At 43.4% G+C, this 12244-nt stretch overlaps 1 protein-coding gene across 1 annotated transcript in view; it reads right to left on the reverse strand.

The window, feature by feature from the left end:
• SMYD3 (SET and MYND domain containing 3) overlaps positions 1-12244 on the reverse strand; it is a 739205-nt gene that overhangs the window by 396675 nt on the left and 330286 nt on the right. The gene's annotated exons all lie outside the window — the stretch shown is intronic.

The raw sequence follows: 12244 nt of genomic DNA on the forward strand, positions 1-12244 counted from the left end.
TTTCTGTTTTTCCTCCAGTCAGAGTCCTTGTTAATGACAGAAGCATATCATAATTTAATTAGCTGACACCAACTGGCAATCTACCCACTTCTTTCTAATTGGAATCATTTCATAGAACTATCCATAAAGGCCCATTTTGCATAACTAATAACCTTCATAAACAAGACCTTTGGAAAACTGCTGACTTTAATGGAAAGAGATAAAACACTTGGACACAGGCACCATGTTCCCACTTCACGGAAGACTAGGGACACAGAATTTACTCTGCAATGTATATAACAGAGCTCATTCGGGAAGCATGAATCAGGTTTCCCGGATCTGGGCAGCAAAAAACTTCCAGAAAGTCAACTTCCCCACTGCCTCACAAAAGCATCCTGATAGCTGTGTACAGTGGAAAGAACACAGGCTTGAAAATCTGAATTCTTCATTCTTCTTTCTTTAGACAAGGTCTCACTACGTTGCTCAGGCTGACTACAGTGGCTATTCACAGACTCAATGACAGTAAACTATAGCCTTGACCTCCTGGGCTCACGGGATCCTTCTGCTTTAGCCTCCTGAGTTACTGAGACTACACATGCCTGGCTCAGATCCAAATTTTAATCTGAGCTACAATGTGACCTTGACCAAGTTCAGAAACTTCTCTGAGCTTCTGGTTCTTATTTGCAAAATGAAAGCGATATAACATCTAACTCAAAAGGCTGTCAGGAATATTAGTTATAACGTATGTAGTGTCAGCAGTGAATAGCTCAATAAATAGCAGCTTTTATTCTCACATTTATTACATATTAAATTTGGCTAATAATACTGAATTGTTGGGATCATATTAGATAATTTTGTGCAAGTGCTTAGACAATTAAAAGGCAATATAGGCATCTGAGCTTCACCGGATTAAAGACAAGTTTTAAAGTGCTGTTCTTATATTTTACTTGTTATGATTATTGATTAACTGCTATATACTCACCAAATGTTGCTGCCTTCAATGAACCTGAGATCTTAAGAGCACAGGCTTGGGAATCAGGTGAGCGAGTGTGAACTCAGCCCACTTTCTAGCTGTGTAACAGTAAGTAGCGTAAGCCACTTAAATCGACTTTCCCACCTGAGAAAAGCCGCTAATTAAACAAACGGCATTCATCTCACAGACATCACGGAGGTTAAATGAAACCTTCCATGTACACTGCTAAGCACAACGTCTGGCACAAACTAAGTGGTCGTATATGTTAGTAGTTATTATTGAATTAGTGACAATCCAAGATCGAATCTGATACAAATGAGGAAGTGAGACTTAGAAAGGTCAGAGTCTCACCGATATTAAGGAGTAGAGGAAGGAATTTTATTCCAGGTCTGTCTGACTTCAAAACTCATATTCAACCCTAACGCTTTTAAATCACTCTTAAAGCAGGCTCAGTCATTATTTTCTAATATAGTTATTGAGTATTTACAGGCTGATCAAAGTGCCAATTGTTGAGGATACAATCGCAAGAAGGTAGAGGGCATCCCTGCCCTCATGGAGCGTACCTATCTGGGAGAAATAGATAAAGGACAAGACAAGAAAGCAGGCCATGTTCTCTGATAAGGAAAATACACCAGCCTAAAGGCGCACCATGCAGGAAGAACAGGGAAGGGAATAAACGTGAACTTTTTAGAAGAATCCAGGTAATAAAACAGCTTATGTTACCTTGCACTTTGACCTTTTCCTAAAACTAAAATTTCTAGGGATTTCCAGCAACCTGGGACATTTGTGTATCAAAGAATCAAGCTACAAAACTGTAAATAGACCAAAAAGAAGAAATGCTTATGGCCTGACCTCAGTAGAGCACGTAACTGCACACGTGAGTTAGTGGCAAGGGTTTGGGAAAGAGACCTCTGTCCAAACAAACCTTCTCCACCAAGTGCCAACACCCATCCTTCCTTCAGCAGTTAAAGAAGAGACAGTAAACACCAATGGCTTTCTCAGAATGGAGGGTATGCAGACCCGGTGCAGGGTAAGGCATAACTAACAGAAGACCGTCTTGGGGGTGAGTTTTGAGGAAGACAGAATAAACTAGAAGTGAAGCGGAGTGTGGAGAACCAGTCCGGGAAGCAGAGAATAGAAAGGAGGCAAACTGCCCAAGAATCTAAATAATGGGGCTCTGCCATGCTAGCCAGAGCCACATACTCTAATTCACCTAGAATTGGCACAACAGCACCAATTCTGAGAGGAGGAAGGGGAAGGATGGCAGAAGAGAAGAAAGAAAGCAGCAGCTGAAAATTTCAACAACTCTCCAAACTGTTCCTCCCTTGGTGAAGGCTGATGGTGTCGCCTGTCTTATCACTGCAGCAAACTGACACGGGGCCTGCAGACGGTGCTGTGTGGCTTTTGGAGTTAGAGACAGGCCGTCTTCTTGTTAATCGGCAGGCAGGGGTGATAGTGTTCGGCAGAGGACAATCTGTTCGAGAATAGATTCCCCCTCCCTTCTTGCGTTGGTGGCGGAAGCACCCGGAGTATTTACAATACACCATTTAGCTTCCATCCGAGTCCATATGTTCGCTGGTGAGGTTAAAACTGAGGCTGCATGGCACATTTTCACTGTAAACAAACGCCGCCTCGGCAAACCCTAGGGGAACCGAGGGGATTTTGCTCTCTTAATAATTTCCCAGTCCAGGGAAAGGCTCGCCTTCAGGAACAGCAGCAGCTTCGATGACTTATTGCCGGAGAAAGGCCATACCTCTGGGGATTCATGTCAGGAGCCACAGGTACAGCCAGGGGTGCAGCCCTCATTTGATGTGAGACAGGGAAAGAAGCTAGAAAACAGCCTCCATGAAGAATACGCCTTTATAACATGTTGAAAGTCGTGTAAATCAGGACGTGCTCGGTGGTTATAATTCCATCTATTGATGGCAGCTGCTGCTGCAACAGCGAGGCCGGCTAGGGCTGCACACTCCATGGAGGCGGTGGGAGCCTCACCCATTCTGAGTTGGGGCAGGGGCTCCGTGGGTGCCACTGCAGCCACCCAAACCGTGGCTGCAGACCAGGCTTCCTGCTCTATGGAGCAGGCAAGAGCCCCGCCTTCCTGGCTGGGGCTACAGCTGCCCAAACCGCGGCTGGAGATCCGAGCTTCCCTGTGCTCTTGGTGGGGGCCGGGAGCAGACAGGATCTGCCCTCCCGGGTAGAGCAGCAGCCTCTCTGCTGCGGCTGCAGACCTGGGCTTCACGCTCCATCTAGTAGGTAGGAGCCAGGGACAAGCGGGAGCCCTGCCTTTTCTGAGTTGGTGGAGCGTGAACTCCCCAGGTCCAGACCAGGCATCTCTGCAGCCTGCACCCTGGAGGGCCCGGGAAGACCCGCCCCGCCCCCCACCCGCTTCATCCCTGCAGGCTCGGGGGTGTCTGCTCCAGCTGCCTGGCCAGTCTCCTCTCCAGATGCCTGCTCTAATCTCTGACTGGGGTTGGGGCCGAGCCCGGGGCAGCAGGAGGCAGACAGATTCCTGCGTGGAAGGGGGAAGTCCCCGTAAGGCCCCTCCTTCAGACCAGGGAGGGCCTGAAGGCTGGGGGCCAGGCTGCCAGTCCAGGACCGGAGTGGGGACTTGTGGTGCCTCCTCTGGGCGCCCGAGGACCACGGGCCAATCGAAAGGAACTTCCTTCCCTCTGAGGTCCATAAAAGCGTCAGGTTCAGCCAGAGCAGGGCACCTAGAGACAATGGGCGAACCAGCTACAGAGAAGAGCTACCTTCTCTGCTGAGAGCTTCAGAGACCTGCAGAGATGTCTGAACGACCTGCTTGTGGAGAGGAGCCACCATCTCCAGGGCCTCCTGTCTGCTGAGAGCTCAACACTCCACTAGATGACCTGCCTACAGAGAGGAACTACCCACTGTGGGCTTCCTCTGAGCTGTTCTAACTCTCAATAAAGCTCCTCTTCATCTTGTTCAGCTTCCACTTCTCTGAGTACCTCATTCTTCCTGGGCACAGGACAAAAACTCGGGCAAAGGTGCCACCAGCCACAGAGGTTTCTGGCCAGAAAAGCGACACCCCGAAGATCACATAACACTATGATTTGGAGGCAAAGAATGGAGGAAAATGGAGAGAGGAAGAAAAGATGGAGAAAAATCTCTTAGGCATACATGGCTGCTGTTCAACAAGCACTGTACTAGGCAAGGTACACAGGCCATCTCCAGGAAAAGATGACTAAGTGACTTCTGGAATGAAAAGCACAACTGCCATCCTAACCCTCTCCCCAACATTTTCCAGGGATCAGCCCTTTACTTGTTAATAAGCAAGGAGACAATGCATCTGCTGCAACTGTGCCATCAGAGGACACCAGGGCAGAGTTCTTGCAGCACTTAACTAGCCTAGGGAACTTGAAGGCTTAGGCTGGTGTTCTCAGGTGAGTGGCAGGAAAACCCTACAACTCAGGGCGGGTCCCAGGACAAATGCAGCTGATGTCAGAAAACTGTGTTTGGCAATGCAGTTAGAGACAAGGGGTAGACGCCTCATTTGAGAATCATTTCTCAAAAGAAAATTCTAGAAATGTGACAGTAGCTGGAGGAGGATTTGGGGTCAGTAGAGATGAAAAATATGCAAGGCCTGATTTTTAAAATCCCTCTTGTTGCATTTCAATTAAATGATTAAAAATTAGCACTAAAAAGAACCATGGAGATCTATATCAAAACCCTTCTTTTCTCTACGAAGAAACTGAGATGCAGAAATGTTGAGTGACTTCTTGTCTGAGACACCTAGCTCATGAAGAGCAGGGCTGGACTTAGAATTTAGGATTCCTGTCCCCAACACTGGGCCTCTGCTCCATCTACCGCAATGCCATGCCACGTTTCTCACTCTGCTGTGACTGATCCTCAATTTTAGTTTTAGTTTTGTCTTTACTAATATCTTTCAAAATACCCTAAAGAGAAAGGTATCAGATTAACCAGAAGAAGTGATCATTTTTTTTCCTTTCAAAATGAAAACTTTAACTACCTTCACCAACAAAGGGATTAAGTCTGCTCTATGATGGAATTGCATTAAAAATAATGAGGCAGATAAAAAAAAGCTTTTATTATTTTAATGAATTCAAAAGCTGGAAGCATTACTGAGATGAGCAGTGTGTTCACTGCCCTAATCCAATGTCACCATGTTTTAAAAATTATTCTGGGTGGGAACTTTTCTGCTACATCAGACAAAACCCCAAAATATGCCAAGTAGACAGAATATTAAATTAACACCAAAGCCTCATCCCTTTCAAAATTGAGATCACTATTCTAAGGAGCACCCTTGAAAGCAACACCTACAAGACACAAAACTGGCTCATATGCAAAGGTCATCCCTCTGTCTACAATGTCACCCAAAGATTCCTCTGTCTACCTTTAACCCATGTCCTAAGAAATTTATGATTCTCCACGTTCTTTATCTGAATCAACCATTTACTTCTATAGGTATAAGCAAGTTCATTTAATCTCTCCGCTCTTTTGCATCCACAGCTATAGAAAAAGAAATTCCATTTTTTTAACTTACCTTACTGGGATTGATTCTATAGAAGAAAACATCACAGTAACATTCGGCATAAACACAAATTTGCCACTTTAATGTGATACTCTCTTAAGTCTCAGAAGAAAATAACAGAATCTTCTTTCCCAGACAATTTCAATGTTCAAAGAAATGTTACTCAAAGAAAATATACTATAAACTATAATATTCCATTCTTGTATACTACAAACTATAATATTCCATTCTTGTGTACTATAGACTATAATATTCCATTCTCTTTCAAAACAGATCACATTTCTCGGCCATTAAGTTGACACCATTCTGCCACATTCTTGACACATCAAGTTTAGAAATTAGTACTCAGGTAACTGTGGGAACAAAAATGACTCTGGTAAAGTGAAGTTAATTACATTTAACTTATTCTGAAGGGTTGTATTTTCTACCACAGCTCACTTACACAGACCACTCCCATTCTGTAATCAGGCCTAGTATTACAAAGGTATGCTGAAGCATGTTTTACATCTGTTGGTTAAAATGACTTATTACTATACTGCTAATTCTGTACATACTGTACTAATGTTTCTGTCTGCATAAAGCACAAGAATAACTGGGACCCAAACCAAGGATTTCTCCTCTGCAGCTATGGAGGGGATGAAGCGAGTCTATTTGTCTAAGAAGGGAAATGTCTGGCCCAGCCGTGGAAGTCCAGGGGCTGGGGGGACATGGGAAAAAGGCCACAGGGAGGGAGACAGAACCAGAAAACCCTGTCCATGTTACCATAGTGACATCCCAGTGGCTCACTCACTTCCCTTCCAGAGCCCTGCCAAAAAGCCAAGAAGTCTTAAACGTCATGCCCCAGCTTACCACCCTAAAAGACACGGAGGAAGGTTTGTTCAGATGGCTGGCTCCAGGTTGAAATGATAGTCTAGAGAAGTTATTATTCATAAAATATTCCTTGGCTGGGCGCGGTGGCTCACGCCTGTAATCTCAGTACTTCGGGAGGTCGAGGCGGGTGGATCATGAGGTCAGGAGTTCAAGACCAGCCTGGCCAAGATGGTGAAACCCTGTCTCTACTAAAAATCCAAAAATTAGCCAGGTATGGTGGCAGGCACCTGTAATCCCAGCTACTCAGGAGGCTGAGACAGGAGAATCCCTTGAATCCAGGGGGCAGAGGTTGCAGTGAGCCAAGATCACGCCACTGCACTCCAGCCTGGGCGACAGAGTAAGACTCTGTCTCAAAAAAAAAAAAAAATTCCTTGAGGGGAAAAAACAGCCCCACAGCCCCCTACTTTCAATATCACTTTGTCCTTCTACGTGTAGGATAGATGGACTTCCTGTTAGATAATGAATCTAACTCCCTTTTTTTTGATATGGTACAAAAGGTATGGGGTTCATGGCTACGTAATTTAAAATCCTGGCTCTGCTACTTAGTGCAATGAACCAAGTCACTTTAATTTATTTGACCTTCAGTTTTCCCATCTGTGAAATGAGGATAGCAAACTTATGTTGAAAGACTACTGGAAGAAAGAAAAAACAAAAAACTCTTTGAAAAGGACCTAGCCTATAGTCTCACATTCAGTATCTACTCAATAAATATTTGTCGATGCTTCCTCTACAGTCCTCACTCCATCAGCAGACAGATTCAAACATCACTTGATTAGATGAGCAAATCATTTGCTTTAACTACCCAAGTATCTTTAAGGCCCGTTTCAACCCCAGAAGTAGATTCAATACCATACAGAGGTATTTTCAGAGCCTAGTTGTGCATTCCCAAGGATGCAGGCGTATCTAGGCCTGTTTAGCATTCTAGTAGGCCTGCTCTCCAGTGACCTTCCTGTGGAAGAAGCCAAGATCTTCTGGAGAAAGTAATGGGAAGAAGTAAATGCTTACAGACTTGGTCAAAAGAAAATGGAGAAATAGAAGAAGGAAATTTCAAGTGGACAACTCCAACCCCTGGGTCAGAGGTCAGCACTGTGGGATGTGGGGGCCAAAACAACAATAAATGAAAAACTGCTTCACTGAGAACGCTGTTTCTGGGAGCTCAAGGCGGAACTACTTCCTCTGGAGTCTGTGACGCAAAACAGGCTCCCTGGAAGTGAAGGGTTCAGCCCAATGGCTGCTGGAGCAGAAAACAAACCTGAAAGTGCCTGGGTGACAAAGTAAGGAGGCTCCCGGCGGGCAGCCCACATCCAGAAGAGAGAAAAGGCAGCCTGGGACACCTGGCATCTGGAGAGCAGGGATGATGGCGTACAGAAGTGGAGGGAAGAGAGTGTTAACACATCCTGGAGACAAGGGTGTAGTCCACAGATCAGCCACAAGGACACTCAGAACTGACTTGGAGGAGCTTGTCACTGGCTATGTGAAGACCAAGCATGGAAGTACCATGTTGTTGCTATTTTCATCCTGAGCAATTATAAGTTGGTAAAGCAAGAGTTATGTGCCTTGAGACTACTGCCACCTCAGTCTAGCTGCTCATTCAGAGCAAAGGGGAGAGGAAAGCAAGGGAACCAATATTCTCCATGCACTTACTATGTTTTAGGCACCGAGTGAAGATTTTTCTCATTTAACTCCATACAATTTCATTCTAAAGAGCAGATGGACAACTTCATTTGATTAGATATACTTCCTCAATAAAGGCTTTTGAATGAAAGCAAATTTCATTTTGCTGATATGGCTATACTACGTGTGTGTCCTTATAGAAATAAATTAACCTGGAATTAACATTACGTATTTTTGTTGTTTTCAAAGACAGAGTCTCATCCTGTCACCCAGATTTAACCTTTCTCAGCCACATCTGCAAAATGGGTATGGTAAAAATAGGTAATGATAGGAGCTATTTCACACTGTTTTGAGGACCGTGTTACTACACAGTAAGGTGCCTGGCACAAAGTAAGCACTCAATAAATGTTAGCTATTTTTAGTTTTATAACACTAGGCTGCTAAGCTCTGATGGAGGAAATCATGAAACAAATTCTGGGGAGTGTTTCCTCAACATATCTGATGTCCAATCTTCTCTTGTAGCTGCATGGGGCCTGGAACCATATCACATGGTCCAGAAGTTCTCTCAAACTTCCAACTCTCTACTCAAGCACCAAGCCTCTGCGTGTGTGCATCTCCCTCAGATGATCTTGCTTCCAAATTCACAGAGAAAACAGAAGCCACAGCCCTGCTACCAACTTCCTACCCAACCCCCATAAACAGCATTATCCTTCTCCTTTAAACTCTCCCCACTTTTGAGAGGAACAGTCCACCTACACAGACCGTCCATTCTCCTGTGTTCCACATCCTCTCTGTCTCCTACTATCATAACCTGGACTTCCTTATCTTCAGTCTCATTTACTTCCCACTCACCACTTCCCCTCAGCCTAAAACCCTGCTGGAGATAGGGAAGGAGGGATGGCGGGAGGGAGAGGGGGAGGGAGGGAGGAAAGTATAGTTTATTTATATTTTGATTGGCCGATTGATTTTCAAGGTGTCACTCTGTCACTCAGGCTGGAGTGCAGTGGTATAATCATAGCTCACTACAGCCTCGAACTCCTGGGTTCAACAAATCCTCTTGCCTTAGCCTCCCCAGAAGCTGTGCCACCATGCCTGGCTAATTACTTTTTTGTTTTGTTTTGTTTGATTTTTAATAGAGACAGGGTATCAATATGTTTCCCAAGCTGGTCTCAAACTCCTAGCCTCAAGCAATCCTCCTGCCTTGGCCTCCCAAAGCCTGGGATTACAAGTGTGAGCCACCACTCCTGGCCTAAGTCTTATATTTTAAACAATCCCTTCTTTAACCTCATTCACCTCTAGCTACAACACTTTATTTATCCCTTAATAGCCAGGTTGCTAGAAAAAAAAACCCTTTATACTTGCTGCTATCATCTCCATTTCCCCAAATTTCCAACCTCTCGTAATATGTACTGTGACATCATTAGGCACTAAATCTACCCTTGCTTTGGGTTCTAATGACCTCTTAAATGCAAAGTGCAGAAGACTTTAATCCTTTCTGCTTACCCCCCCATACATGAGTCATTCCCTCTTCTACATTACTGTGGCTTCATTACACTGCAAGTTTCCTAAAGGCAATCCATCAATCAATCTGGCATAGCTTTGACTATATCCAAGCATATGGTATTGCACCCAACCTGCACTCACTGAATGAATCAATGGAAAGAATAAGGGCCTTAAAGGCTCCAATGGCTTCACTGTGTCATCCGCTCTGGTTCTATCTCTACTAACCATGGAAAAAGTTAACATTTCTCTTACTAAGTGAATGATACCTTTGGCAAAGTAAGATATAAAAGGTGTAAGGTTCTAGCTGATCCTGCTCCATACAGCTCCAGGTAAATAATCCGCCCCAGTGAGAAATCTGTTTATACCGGCAAAGTGCTTCAGGGCTTAAGTCTTCAGAGTTTGACCCCTGCTCACGGCACAGAAGGATGCCCAAGACACACTATAAGGCTATTAGAAATTGAAACCAATAGCCCTCCTAGTTTCTTTTAATACACTTTCAGATGCAATGTTTTCTGCTTTCCTTTAAAAACAGTAGAATAGTAATTAACATTTTGTAATTTTCAAAGCAGTTGTGTAGGAAGATTTCCTGAACTATGAAAGCCCACAAATTTGGCAACAAGAAGTATCACAACGGAGAAACAGCTCTTGGTTTATTGTTCCCCACACTTAATGTATTACAATGGCAATGTATGAAATAAATGAAGTTACCATCAAAACAAAGTGTTGTTTTTTTTTCTTTTTTTTTTCAGACGGAGTCTCACTCTGTCGCCCAGGCTGGAGTGCAGTGGCGCAATCTCGGCTCACTGCAAGCTCCGCCTCCCAGGTTCATGCGATTCTCCTGCCTCAGCCTCATAAGAAGCTGGGATTACAGGCACCCGCCACCACGCCTGGCTAATTTTTTGTATTTTTTAGTAGAGACAGGGTTTCACCGTGTTAGCCAGGATGGTCTCGATCTCCTGACCTTGTGATCCACCCACCTCTGCCTCCTAAAGTGCTGGGATTACAGGCGTGAGCCACCGTGCCCGGCCCACAACAAACAGTATATTAAACAGGAAAAATGAATTGATGAATTAGCTTTTTCTTCCCTCCCAAACCCCCTTACTCTACAGAAGTCATTCCCGATGAAGAGACTGAAGGAAAATGAGAAATGTAATAATGAATAACAGTAATCTACTACTACTAATTCCAGCAATTATTCTGGTATTACTTTAAAAAGAAAAAAAGTATTGCTTAATCTTTAGCTTTTGCTCCACAGCAAATTCCAATTCTTTCAGGACACAACCAATAGAAAGCACATAATGTTGGTCCCTTATTTCCATACATTTCTTGTTTCAAAATAGCAACCCAAAAGGAATACTCCACTGATTGTTTCTAGATATGCTGATTAAAGAAAAATTTTAAATTTCAAGCCCATCAACCAGTTCTGCTCTATAATAAACAAAAACTATCTTTACAATAAAAGGTTATCAAACCAGTCTGATCATCACATAATTTCTCATGAAAGCTGAAAAGGAAATACAATCATTCACTTATTGGTTCATCTTTCACCAAACACTTATTGTACTAAATAGTGGCAATACAGAAGTGAAGATCTACTTCATGCCCTAAAGATGCTCATAGTTAGCACCAAGAACTACACATCTGGCCAGGTGCGGTGGCTCGTGCCTGTAATCCCGGCACTTTGAGAGGCTGAAGCAGGTGGATCACTTGAGGTCAGGAGTTCAAGACCAGCCTGGCCAATATGGGAAACCCCATCTCTACTAAAAATAAAAAATTAAAAAAATTAGCCTAGTGTGGTGGCATGCACCTGTAGTCCTGGCTACTCAGAGGCTGAGGCAGGAGAATTGTTTGAACCTCAGAGGCTGAGGCTGCAATGAGCCAAGATCATGCCACTGTACTCCAGCCTGGGTGACAGAGCAAGACTATGTCTTCAAAAATATATATATATATCAACCTCTAAGAATCACATTTATCTTGAACTATGGAATTCGAAGGACAGAATTTTTTCAATTAATGTTAAGGTCTGGAAGTTTTACTTTGGCTCTTAACCTTTGGCTCACGTACCTAATTTGGTTACTATGTGTTTACCACATGCAAAAAGACTTTCTTGGGCCGATGAACCATCTCTAGTAAATGGAGCTAACAATAACTTTTCATCAGAAAGCTCTTTGTCCCATTTTTGTATCAGAAATGGGCAAGAAAAAAGTGAAACAAAATAAAACAACAACGTGAAGATTTTTTTAAATCCTGTGCCTGGGATGTTGCTGAGGGCAGAGACAAATAATTTACCTGCACACAAAATTAAATAATTTTTATTTAAAAAATTTAATTTTTAAAATAATTTAGATTCTAAAGAAAGGAACTTTTAGAATGACATCTGCTAATACTCTAAAGCTTATAACTGAGTTATTGGGAAGGTAAGAACATATTTTCCCCATAAAAATAAGTTCTATATCATGGTTATGATCCAAGGTGAACTCACAGAAACCTACTTTCTTTGGTTCCTTCAATAAACATTAAATGCCTGTTATTTGTGAGGCACTATGCCAACCGTTAGGGATATAAAACCAAATAAGACCCAATCTCTGCCCACAGGAGCTTAAGAGTCTAGTGGAGGAAGCTAAATTAACGTTTGCAAGAAACGCTGTAAGTGTTTCCTAAAATATCCACAAGGTATTGTGGGGAGCAAAGAAAAGGGGCACCTTAATCAGACTGCAAAACGGACAGTCACAGAATGCTTTCCCTTAAGAGGTCATATTTGAGCTGAATTTGAAGGCTGATGAGGAATTACC

This window comes from Hylobates moloch, unplaced genomic scaffold (assembly GCF_009828535.3).
Source record: "Hylobates moloch isolate HMO894 unplaced genomic scaffold, HMol_V3 SCAFFOLD_18, whole genome shotgun sequence".
NCBI classification, from domain to species: Eukaryota; Metazoa; Chordata; class Mammalia; order Primates; family Hylobatidae; genus Hylobates; species Hylobates moloch.